Source organism: Lates calcarifer, linkage group LG15 (assembly GCF_001640805.2).
Source record: "Lates calcarifer isolate ASB-BC8 linkage group LG15, TLL_Latcal_v3, whole genome shotgun sequence".
Lineage (NCBI taxonomy): Eukaryota > Metazoa > Chordata > Actinopteri > Centropomidae > Lates > Lates calcarifer.
In genome coordinates, this window is record NC_066847.1 from 29,028,108 (window position 1) to 29,041,427 (window position 13,320).

Here is a 13,320-nt window from a genome sequence, read left to right on the forward strand (position 1 = left end):
ATCCACAGTTAGATAGTTAGATTCCCAAAGTAATGAACATGAACTGGGGCTCTGGCCAAAATGGATAAGGCGAAAAGTGTGTGTGGGGCTCAATAATGGACCCCCAGTTCATTTTCGCCCCAAGACCCCACAGTAGGTTAATCCAGCCCTGCATGAAATCCACCAAGCTTGAGACTGACTAGAAGCTCTGAGGCCTCCATAAGACAGTGTCAGTATTTATCAGGTATTTTGTTTGTCATGAGATAGATCCATGCAGGGCTGTCTTCCACAGAAAAACAATTTCATCTTGTTACCTTGCCGACATGGTAAAAACTGTTGCACTAAGTATATTTGCTGTGCACCAGGAACAGGGCTGTAGTACTCATCAGTAAGACTCAAAATCGGGATAGTTTTTCAACATTATGTTAAATTTGTACCCGATCATCTGCTCATAGTGTGGCTTATTAAACAGCCACTGATGGGTTGATGCAACATATTGATGGTTGCAGAGAATGGGTTTAAAGCAACAGATTAATGACCTGTGAGCTCTACTTTATTGGTTGTACTGTGTAACGGTCACGCAACAGAGTGCTGTGGGATGAATTTCGTGAGCTCAACCTTCTCATTTTGGGCTGGAAAACTCAGGCTTTGAGACTTGAGCTTGGATTTGATTGTGCTGTCCAAGAGTGAAATTTGATAAAGGTGATGGAATAGAAAGATAACCACTTAGGGGAGGGGGAATGATTTTAACTACACGTTTCTTAAAAGAATGGGCTGAATTGGAAGTGTGCTTTGAGTACTGACGGCTCGTGAGGATTCTGAAAAAGCCCTCATAGTGATGTCTTAGAAGTGATGCAACTCTTGCCAACAAGCAAGGCTGCATTATATAAAGAAGTTAACCTTATACAGTAAAAGGTCTTAGTTTGCTCCAACCCTCAGGTCCGAACCTCAGTTTTAAACAAATGTCTTTTCAGCCCAACACTTCACCGTCACTGCAATAGAGAGGGGAGATAAGTATGGGAAGTTGCATAACTCTCTTTCCAAGTCTTAAAGGTCTCCCAGCCCAAGGTTAATCCATCCCAGGTTTCACTGGGATGGGCAAAGCATGCTGGGAACTGACTTCCTGCTCTCATGGAAGCTTGTGCGGTGGAGGCAATGCACCCTCGGCTCCCTGTGACAGAGAAAACTCTGGCTACCGAACCACAAAGCAACAATCTGGCTGCCAAGGCCACAAATAAGATAACGAGGTGTGTGTGTGAGATGTATGTGTGCGCGGGGGGAGTGAGTGTGAGGGAATTTAAGGGAACAGAAAATCTAATGGGGGGAAAAGTGGAGTAAGGCTTGGATGATGAGACCCTATCTGGATCCTGATCTAGAACACAAAGAAACAAACCACGCTATGGTTCGCTGAGGGGGGAAGCACAGGAAAACGCTACAGAAAAACAAGTCTTGAACGCAGGCTTTCCCTGCCTCATTCAGGGTCTTGTTACTGCACTTGTTCAAGCTTTTCTCTCACAAAAATTAGGTAACAGTGTGTAAAATGTGGCATTATCTCTAATTGCTTTCTCATATGTGCTGGCATTGTGGTGGCCCCTACAAAAGACCTATTTCCCATTCTCAGTGCTACACTGTGAGGTAGATTTGAAAATATTCACTCGTTTAAGCCGACACGCATGAGAAAGCAAGATATTGCTCTGCTAATAGGGTCTGGCCAATGAATAATACAGATGCATGCAAACATCAAACCATCTCAGAGCTATTTCCTGCAATTAATCTAATCTTGTTATTTTGAGTCACATTGCCAATCTGAGCCATAGCAATAAAGTTTCTCGCACACAGCTCCCAGTTAAAATCACCCTTTGAAAACAACTTTCACATCTCTTCCATCAAAATCTCATGCCCTTCAATTGAAAAATATTACCAGAGGACTTTGTACACTTGCTTGCTGATGCCACCTTAGATATTTTGCGTGACTTATAGTACGATAATGTTTGTTAAAGTAAATCTGGAGCTGATAGGCATTTGGCCTATACGTTCGTTTTCCTAATTGCTCTTTAAAGAGGTAATTTTCATTCAAAACAGTGTTGCTAGGTGCCTGATAAACACAGCTTTCAGTGCAATCAACTCAAGATGAATTACATTTGACGGCAATAAAGTACACTGTGCAGTATTAAACTCCCTCTGTAACGGGCAAAGCCCTCGTGGGCCATTCCTTGGACGCAAGACTGCATTTAAACTGAAAAAGCCCGCATTTACAGCAATTGCTTGAAACACAAATAAATATGTGAGAGTTAAGTTAAAAAGTAGTTTTCCTGGCTAGTTCAAGACTGGGCAGGAGATCTGTAATCCAAAGAGTTTTACGCTCTCTGTAACAGTGCTCATACGCACACATACACATACATGTACACACAAGATTACAGGAAAGAGACAAATTCAGCAGCTGCACAAGCAGACAAAGCTGCTGACGTCCACAGGTTTAAAATACAAATAGATTGACAGATAGGTAGATAGATACAGTAGGTTCACCATTTTACACTGATACAACAACTTTTTAATACTTCATGATAAAATATGAAGTGAAATCATATCACTTCACCCCTTTCTTTCTGTACCTAACGTTCTTCCTTACACAAAAAGACCAGGACTTGTCTGCCCTACAAAGTCAAACTGCTGCAAGTACTACTACAATTCGGCCAAAACTGAAAGATGTGAATCAGACATTTTCTGATATAAATACAAATATATACCAAATAAACAGGCTAATGTATGATTCGATGATTTGAAGTTTTTAATTTGCAGCTTTTGAATTTCATGGGATTTCTAAGTTTTAGTGTGGTTATTTTTCATTTAAATAAAATTTTAATGTATAAAATAAATGAAAATTAATTGATTACATTAATTTGAATCCTTATGGACTCTATCATATTAAAGTTATTTTCTTAAACTGGTTAGAGAGGTAAAAAAAAAGCTAAAAGATTTTGATATTTGACCTTTGATAATAAAGATTAAAGTTACAATGCAAAATCATTTAGACTTTATTTAGGTTCTATGTAAATTTGTGTGGTAAAATAATACATAGAAAGACAATGAAATTAAGATTTTATAGCATTACAACTTTTTAATCTATTATCAGCCAGCCTAAAAAACTATAAGCCCCTTTTTTCTCATTTCATTCCCTCTGTAGTCTCTAGTCTCTGTCTTTTTTCCTTTTATTACATGTTGTGTCTGTCACTGTAAGATGATGACAGCTGTCAAGAAAAGAGTACAAATCAAGTCTCCATGCTACACATGGAATATACTAAACAAAGTTATGGAGATCCTGGTAGCAGGAACCAAATACACTCCACAAGCTGATCTCTGATGCTTTCCAGTCATCAGTTTTTTTTTTTTTTTTGTACCCTTATATATGACCAGAATCTGGATATTGTAAAGATACTGTGCAATATCCAGGAGTACTGACAGCTCCCATCCATACTGTAGCTCTGCTAAGGAGAAAACCTTACCCATCACAAACTTTTACCCATTATAGAAGATCAAAATAAATCTTCCAAGAGATACTGACAAGTTCAGTTTTGAATGATCCACCAGTTTTCCTGTAGAACCTGAGTCCTAATCAGACTTCTCAATACTGCACCAGCATTATCTATGAGTTTCCTCCTTCAGTTGAAACTCCACAAACTAACTGATGGCACTTCATAAACTCACCTCCTCAGCAATTTTTGACCATATTTCATAACCCAGTCTCAATGCTGACAGCTAGAGGGCAACCAATCCCCACATAAGCCCCTTCCCCGAGCATCTGATACAGTGCTATTGAGGTGGTCTATCATATCTACCCAAGAACTCCCATTTAGCCTTTCCTCAGGGCACTATGCACTCTGAACACTGAGCTTTCATCATCTCATATTTACAACCGATGTAATCACTTAAGCTGATTACCAGGGTTCATAGAGGAAACTGTTTAATTTGCCTGGAAAGAAATGATTAAGTCATCTCAATTGCTTTCAAAACCAAGAACAAATTCATAAATCTTAGAGCATGTAAAGATAATTTTGTCTTGGAAGGCACAGAGGGTTTCAAATTATTTGCTGTCTTTGTTTTGCGTTGTAACTGGCACAGTGCGGATCAAAAGAATCAGAAGAGTATGGCTTTTATCAGAAAATTATAATCCTTCTTTATGCCTCTCTTTCCGTTCTGGCTGCACTTACTATCACTACAGCAAACCATAATTTCAGCAATGTTTAGTTTTCCTTCATAGATACAATCTTCCCCTGCCAGCTTGACATTTGTGTTTGAGTTTGAAATTAAAAGTAAATCAAACAAACAAACAAAACTCTCAAGAGCAAATCAAAATGTTTTGTATTTCTGAATCAGAAGCAGAGCCTGTGGTGGGGTGGTTGTTTACCGCTGTCAAAAATGACCTTTGTGGAATTCTTTTATGTATCTGCGTGTGCGTGCGTGCATACGCATGCGCGTGTGAATGATATACATACCCTTTATGCCTGTGCGTCAGTGATTGTGAGCTTCTATATCACCTATGTGAGCTTGAGAAATACTTAGTGTCATTTCCAATCTTTTCAACTGCCAAACCAGTGAGCAAAGAAATATTAAACTCCTCTGCACGCACTGTGGTGGACGTTCCTCAATAACCTCTCAAAGCCAGCCGGGATCCACCGCTTTCTCTTTTTCTTCCCCATCATTCTCCTTCTCCCTTTCCTCTCCATGTCCCCGCGATGCTATTTGAGGCTCTCAGCAATAATTGAGCCGACTGCATGGTGAAGATCCAACTAAGAGTTAAGCGCTTTTATACGTATCATATTATTAGGCTTGCGCTCCAGAATAATATCTCCTTGCGGAATGGCAATATGACTACTTGTCCAACTGATGCACTGAAAGATAATCAGTCAAATCCATATCCAGGGGGAATGAAGCCAAAGCCAAAGCTCCCTTCATCTGTGTCAAAGCTAATATCTTTGTTTTGGAAAAGGGGACCAAACTCAAGAATATGCGTAAGTTTACATGAGAGAAAGTCTGCATCATGAAAGTGTCGTATTCCTCTGAAATCAAACCTTTTTTTTTGTCACAAAACAGTTCTCCACTAAAGAAAAGAGACTTTTTCCTACTGGCCCTGAAGTGGCCGTCATTGTATCTATGTTACCCTATAATCACAGAGGTCATGACCTGCTAAAAAAGAGCAATGCACAGACTGTCGGCACAGGCCAAGTGATTTCATCCACTAACGGCTCCGTTGGCATTGCTGGAATTGAAGGCCTAATCTTATCTCCATTGCTTGCGGTTTGACAAAAATCAATGGCTGACCTCGAGAAGGCATTAAGACATACGGTAAATGGGATCCTATACTGCTGAAAACTCTCCCCAGCTCTCCTGTTACCCCCGTCCCTCCACTCGACGCAGACGGTCAATTAATAACTTTCGTAGGACACGGAGGAGGTTGGAGGGGGGGATCCAAACAATTTTGAAGAAGATTCGGGTGGACTTAAGGAAGGTAAAGCCAGAATTTTTGGCGGTCCGTCTTTTTCATAAACAGGCCAAAGCGGAGGCCATTATTTGTGAGGGAAGGAGAGAACTACTGGCGCCAGTGAGATTTGATTTCAGTGGCAGAAATTGGATTAGCAGCCATTAAGGGCCTCCTCACACATACATTTATAATGCTGTGAAGGGGAAAGGAGCTGTAGCCAGCCAGTGCTCTCTTTACTCACACACCGACAACTCCTCTGTCTGGGAAAAGGTTACGGACGTTGACACTGATCTATACTACTGCTGAATTTAGTTTTCACTTGATTTATAGGTGGGACACAGTTGTATGACCTCAAGTGACCCATAGTTCATTAAGGCGTAGGCCAGAGGTAGGCCAAAACTTTTTAATGCCACTTTGTGCTGTTGTCTGCCTGCAGGGAAATACTGTAGAAGGCTGATTTGACATTTGAGGCAGAGGAGAACATGATACAGATGAAAATAATGCTTAAGTGTAAAAAGGCAGAAATTTGTAACAGATACAGATGTGGACAGAGCGAATAAGCTACAATATTTGAGAGGAAAACAACTGGGAAATAGTGCGGCACAGACACAGACGTCAGATGTAGGAAAAAAGAAATCAGCCTTTTGACAGAGAGGACAATTTACAAGAAGCTCATCTTGCCAACCAACTGACAAGAGGCTCTCTGCACAGCGTCACTTAGCCCTAACAAGGTTACTCTGGATCACACTCTTTCATTCACTCTTTCATTCTGTCGTTCCCTTTCCCCCATGCTCTGCTTACTATCACCGCGCTGCTAGGCGAGAATGATTTAAAGCATACACATTCCGATTTAAAAAGCTAATGTTGGGATTAGGTCGGTCATTATTTTCTCATCTATGACCTGGTGGAGGATCTGCGCAGAGATTAAAAGAGCAGGTTAGCTCACCGCTCTGCTCTTTGAAGCCTCGTTTCACTGACAATAAGTTAAAGCGAAAACCCGACTCAGAGATTAAGGTTTCTAAGCGGAGAAGTCCCGGCAAAACATGCATGACTGACACTGTGATTAATATGCCCGATGGTCAGTGCAGACAGCATGGTTTTTCCCCTCTGGAGAAGGTCAATCACACCAGCAAGAAGCAGCCACAACCTGCCCCTGGAAGGTTACAGAACAGATGATGACCCAGCACATTAAAGTTCTTCTCCATCAATCTGCTCAGAGTTCAGAGTCATGCTCTACTGAATTTCACAATATGGTAACTGTTCCCCTGTGCTGCTTGGGTGACCACCTCTGGCTCCAGTGCTCAAAGGTAGGTTATCAAGTAGAAACCTTCCATGACAGATGTTAAATTAGGCCAGCTTCCAAGCTTTTTGGCTTTCCAGAGCTATTTCCTCTATTATACTTTCACTTCAACACTTAACACCGTGTTTCATAAACGTTGGAAAATTAGGAACTATTTCTTCCTACTGTACAGGGAAAAATGCAATGGAAGGATCTCTTAGGTCAGATTTCCCTGTTGGAAATTTTGGGTATGATTTCTTAGGTTTCCAAGATACACTTTGATGCTGGCAAAGTGTATCAACACTGCTTTGTAATCCCCTAAATACATCTTAGCTTGAAATTCAGTTTTGAAGCTATAATCTACATTAAAACTCTATAAACGCTGGTGTGATGGGGGCAACTTAACTGAAACATGTAATCAATTTCTCATTACTTATTACACATGACAAGGTACTAAACAGGTACTAAACAGCAAATGCAATTGGCCATATTACTAGTTACTTTTGTGACTCAGTGTTCAACAAGCTTCAAAACAGAAAACAGGACACTGTGGTTTAAGAAACAGTTTTCAGGTATCAGCTGCAGTTAGCTTAACACTGACTGAACTTATCACCTCAGAAGTCTGGTCCTCACAAGTCAAGTTTCACTACTGTACCTCCCCTGGGGAAAACTCTTATATTACATTACTAAAAAGAAGTAATCACATTACTGATGTGCTAGTGTAGCAACTTGCAAAAAAAAAATATGAATTTAAAATGTAAATTGTTAATTTCTCTTTTAGTTGCTAGCTTGATATGTATGCCAAATATCACAACATTAACCGTTTCACGAGTTGTAAAAAGTCTCATAAGTGCATGCGGTTCTCTGGTTCTGCATCACTGAAATGTGGAGAAGCAGTAATTTTTATAACCTCTGAAACTCTAAAGCTAGACTTTTTGTAGAGCACATTTACACCATCCAACACTGAATGGAATGCCATTTTCCTGACCTTGCTACTGGCCTTAACAACAGCAGACAAAAAGGAATAGCAGACCATGTTAACTTTTGTGATCAATGTTTAGTTTTTCATTAGTTTTCATCATGTATTTCATTTTTATAACAATCTTTAAAGCAGTAGTAAAATGCACTGACTTTTGCTGGACACTACTGCAAAACATGACTGCTGCAGGTCTAACTCTCTGTACTGGGGGGAGTTAAAAAGGGCTCCACACAGGACCAGATGGTTTCTTACCAATCCATGTAACGTTTATTAGTTTAAAGCTGCACTAGGCAAGATTTATATGGAAAAATACACCTGGCCTTTTAGCCTAAATTGCAAAGCGAGAATTCAGCAGGGAATATCATCTCACCTCTGTTGTAACCTTTTTGCTAAATTTCATTTCTAGTGATGGCTTCATATTCACCACACACAGAAAGGGTTTCATATAAACTCCATATCAAAATATAAACGTCTCCCCTGAACTGCAGTGAGCAGATGCCTCATGCTGAGACAACTGGTCTCAGCAACAAGGGATAGATTTCATCATCCCAGTGGTAAAGTGGTTCAGCCATTATTTCTAAATGTCTGGTGGGGGTACCAGACACAGAGAAGAAGAAATTAGGTCTGAGGACTTAAATCACATGACGTAATATGGTTTCTGGGCTGTGACATCCTGCCAACTGTTACGCTTTTCCCACTTCCAGTCAGAGCTGCCAAAATGTAAAGCCTTGTATTGTAGCTTTAAAGCAGAAATCTGTACACACACCGTCGCCCCCTGCAGCAGTGAGAGGTCATTTAAGTGGAAGCCTGCTGTTTATGTGACTCAGTCTCTGCAAAACTTTGAAAATGTGCCAGTTTATGAAGTATGATAGTCACTCTTCATTTTTCAGTTTTGAATTAAGGCCTATAACTGATCATTATCAACTTTTTTCCTTGCTGTATTGCAGTGGCTTTTACACAGCCCGTGGTGTCATGAGGGTAACGTCAGCAGCCAGGCAGTGAACAGGCATCACGACTGGCCCACTGAGTCTGATGCGCCTTGAAACCGCAGGACTCAGAGAAAAAGTGAGCAGCCCCCTCTGCGGTCTGCTATCTCCCAACTGACTCATCGACACATCTGGGCCCAAGTATATGGGGCTCTCCTGCCCCACGGGCACTTGGGTAAATGAGGGATAATTAGCTTTAGTTGACTTTAATGAATGGCTTAATGTTGTGTTTCATTTCTGATGAGAAAAATATAAAGCTCAGCACTTATCAAAGGGAGGCCCCGTGCTGATGTCCCTGAGGGCTTGCCGCTGGTGTTGGTCTGTTTGTTTTTGTATTTGTTGTATGCATGGGGGCGAGGCAGTGCGAGCTGAAGTTAGCTGCAGCGTATGAGGGAGTGGTTTCAAATGTGACCGCAAATCCAAAGATCAGGAAACCTGCTGCGATGTACAGTAGCAAATTCATCATTCTATCAGGGAAGTTACTACAGATGTGAACTCTGTTTGTCTTTACTCAAAGATAGAATGGCTCACAGCACTCCACTTTGATTTCCATGGCCTCTATATCAAGAAGAGATCTCTATAAAGGCTTTGATCCATCTTATAATTCCCACATGCTGCGATATAAAGCAGGAAGTGTCTTGCAGAGTTATGATAGTCATTCATCGTAGTTTCCGATAAGTGTATTGCATTGAGCTGATGAAATTAATCATTTTCAACAGACACAAGATCCAGCATGGATTTATTCATTCTATTCAAAAACAAGCTGCTCTCAAGCTCCTCTGATATAACTGTCATCTCCATTTCCACGTCTTTACTTGCCGCTGCAACTCAGTATAGTTCATTATCTTTGCAATGCCATTAAGAAGTAAAAACTAATAAAAACCTGACTTGGCAGTTCAGTTTAGTGTACTTTTACACACTCTACCTTTTACCTTTTACAGCAAATCAGACTTGCCATCCATTGAAAAACTCATTCACTCCAGAGGACCATCCTCTATGTAAAAATGCACCCACCAGGAGGAACTGTGCACTTTTTAAAGGCCCCCTTTTACTGACAAAGGATCAGGGTAAGAAAAATACATTTTGCAAAAGAGGTGGACTCTTTGCACTATTAAACAAATATTTGGGACACTTTATTATTATTTATCTGAGGAGGTGAATCTGCATATCCAGGATCTGTTGAGTATAATGTAAGTCTGAGCCTCAGGTAAAAGTGGGGGGTCGACCCCCAATGAAGGGCCCTGGCTTGGGGATTTACCTAGGTCTTCATGAACAATAAAATGGCTGTTAACACAGCCATGAGGGGGAACGCAATAAGGTACACTAAGAGTAAGAGGCTTTCTGCACTCCTATGGGGCCATAAAGTGGTGAAGGGAAGGATAGATGAGGGCTTCTATAAAGAATTTGACAACACTGTAAACTACTAGCACATACTCAACCAGGTACCCGCCTTCAACCCAGCATTACTTCCATGGCCAAGAAGCATAACAATTATATCTACATCAGTGGGTGGGTTTCCAGGCTGCATTAAAACATTCATAACTAGCACATCCACTGTACAGTATTACTCAACTGTTAAGATCCAGTCCTGAATGATAATTCAGTTAGCAGCCATACACCAAGCAAGCATACAACAACAATACTGTTTCTTTATTTTCATGTCTTCCACATGGATTGGTGAGGATTCTAAGCTAATGTTTGCTCAGTTAGCTATCTAACTAGAGAATTGCCAGGAAAAGACTGTTGTCTGCAAGAAATGAGAAGCCTGCTTTAAATCAAGAGCTCATTGTTTCAAAAAATATTAAGAATTTGTGATAAATCTGCAGCTGTCAACATGGTAGACAGCTTATGTGCCATGCAAGAAAGGACAGTCTGACAGGTGTAACAACAATAACTACGGGGGGTGGCGAATTATGGCTATGTGAAGGTGACCATGTGTGATCCAAACAGTTAATGTTACCACTGTGCATGTGTACAACTATATCTGCACATGCATTAGTGTTGTTGAGCGTGTGTGCTCATGCCCATGCACACACTCTTCATTCTCTAATTCCACCTGGTCTGCATCCTCCTGGTCTCTGTGGGTCTCTAAGGGAATGGGGGAGGATATAGGAGGAAATTGTCCAGCATGATTCCCTCTTTATATCTCATTTCTGCACAAGTCCTTTCATCCCCCCTTCTCTCTACTGGGAGACTCCGGGAGGAAATCCCTCACATGTTTGGACATGGAGCACAACTGTCCCAAAACAGGACCAGACCCTAACGAGCAGGGAGCCAAGCTAAGTCAGATGGGCTTAGACACTAAAACAGAGACAGGGGCCGTCCGGATCATGCCGCAATCCCCGTGCAATGGCCAGTGATGAGGGAATCAATTCTGGCCGGCGCTTTTTGTTTTCTTTGATTGTTCCGCTAACTCTCGAAGGGCGCTGTTGTTCAGACTCCTCTGATGATCCAATGGACTGCACATATTTTTTGATAAAAATAGTTCATTAGTTCACAGCGGAAGGGGGTGGGGGGGTAAATGTGTTTGATGTGTTCACAGAGCTCCTGTTGCACAGGGAAAGAGGTAAAGCCAATTCAGGAAGGGCTTGATCCTCTCTAAGGCCTGTGCTGCATCAAACACTTGTCAAACACCAGGCAGACAGACAGCTGAGTGGCTCTGACAGATCTGATCACAGACATGGGCAATAAGAGTCACCGCCGCTCAGCTCCTCTGTCCAGGCACCGCTCTCCCACTCTTGTCAATAATCCCCCTTCGACTCACTAAAACACAAACAGAGGGCTTTAAGGCATATGGCAGACATTTTCTTGTTGTTTTTAGCTGTGTATGATTACAGTGCAATTTCAACGGTCATTTCAGGGTCTCACCTCGCAGAGGAGAGGTCTGTATACTCCAGAAGGCAGCAGCATCTGTCAGAGATGCAGCAGGGGAAGGAGAAGGGAATCAAATCAAAGGGAGAGTTAAGCTCCCACTAATCCGAAAGAACTGTCTCAAGGCCTGTTGGGATCACAGTCCTGAACCTTGCCACCCAGTGGGAAGGAGCGTTTATGTTTGAAGGGATTTGATACGGTACCTGGAATGGGTTGAGTTTCATGACACCAACCACTCAATCATGTCTTGAGATTTTCCTCTGAGAGCCATCATGTTATGTGCCCTGAAAAGGCAATATAAGGGGGATTTCTCGTATGACAGAATGAAAGACTCAAAATCTTAAAATCTTGAAAATCATGTAGAGGAATTAAATATGATTTTTTTTATCATTTAGTTTATTTTTTCTCTTACTTTCTGCTTTTAAATATGAGTTCACATTTTTTACATCAGTGGAAATATGTGAATGTATGACCTGACTGTACAGTGGATGAAGGCAATGAAAATCATGTAGCTGAGAAAAAGGGGCAACAGGTGGTGGCAAGTGTGAAATGCTTATTTTAGAGCGCATATGTAAAGAACATAATGAAGCTGCTTGGATCAATGTTTATGTGTTATCAGTGGGTTGAATGACAATATTTAATGTGAAATGTCACTTACATTGATGAATCCACAGAGAATTATCGCCTGACTCTCTATCCCTCTCAGCTCTATAAAGAACAGTAGCGTCTTTCAGCTCACTGTTTTGGTTTTATGGCCTTGAACTCCACTGTGTTGGTTCTGTCTCACAGTTCTCATTAGTGCTGTGTTTCCAGGCACAGCAGGCAGATGTTTGCAGCAGAAAAGCTTTAATAAACAGTTTGCACACTACCTGCTGGGCACCAAACACACAGAGTTAGTTAGCAAACAGCTGGCAAACATAGTGGAGCATTTATTAGTTAAATTGCTAGATATTTCTTTCAGGAGTTGGTAGAGATTCATCAGGTGACCAGAACCACGACAGTAAATGAATGCTCCAGGCCAGTGCTTTTTCTTCCAACTCATAGATAACCTCAGACAGGCTTGCAGAGTCTATCTGGTTAGTTGTGTTTTATGCAATGAGAAAATTTAAGGTCACAAACTTGTGATAATGCATTTGCACCTTTAAAGTAAAATTGCTAACCCCTGACATCACCTTAGTGTTTTGCTCCTTTGCATTGATGGGAGTGTAGGGCTCTATAGTCTTGGTAAGTTGGCCCTGGCCTCTACTTACCACTATAATGGCCCTGTTTTTAGTCTGCACCCCCCCTGTATTTGTCACTGTTATTTTACACACACACAGAAAAACATCCAGCCACACAGACGTACACACAGCCAAGGGCCAGCAGGCCTATACTTGCTGCTTTGTTGTGTCTGCATGTCTGCACACTGGGTCCACGCTCATGGACATGAGTGGGTCAGAAGCCACAGCCTCTCTCTGAATCACCAGCTGTAATTAAAAGCTGTGATGTCTCTATAAAGACACCCGCCAAAGATGGAGCAAGAGAGGGAAAGAGGGTGGAAACAGGAGGAGAGCTAGTGGAGAGGGGCTTCGGGTGGCTGAGCCAGTGCAACTGTGCACCAGATGTTTTCAGGCTCCCCCGTTCGGCTCCTAGCCTTCCCTCTTTTCTCCTCCAGCCAGACCACTGGAGTGGGAAGACTCCAGTGCATGCAGCGCTGCTTCGAACAATGTGCGCCACGCGAACACATCCCTCCTCTGTGGCATGCACA

General features: G+C 41.7%; 1 protein-coding gene across 1 annotated transcript in view; it reads right to left on the bottom strand.

Moving 5' to 3' along the window:
* Positions 1–13,320, bottom strand: part of rspo2 (R-spondin 2) — a 56,211-nt gene that overhangs the window by 1,635 nt on the left and 41,256 nt on the right. The window lies entirely within an intron of this gene.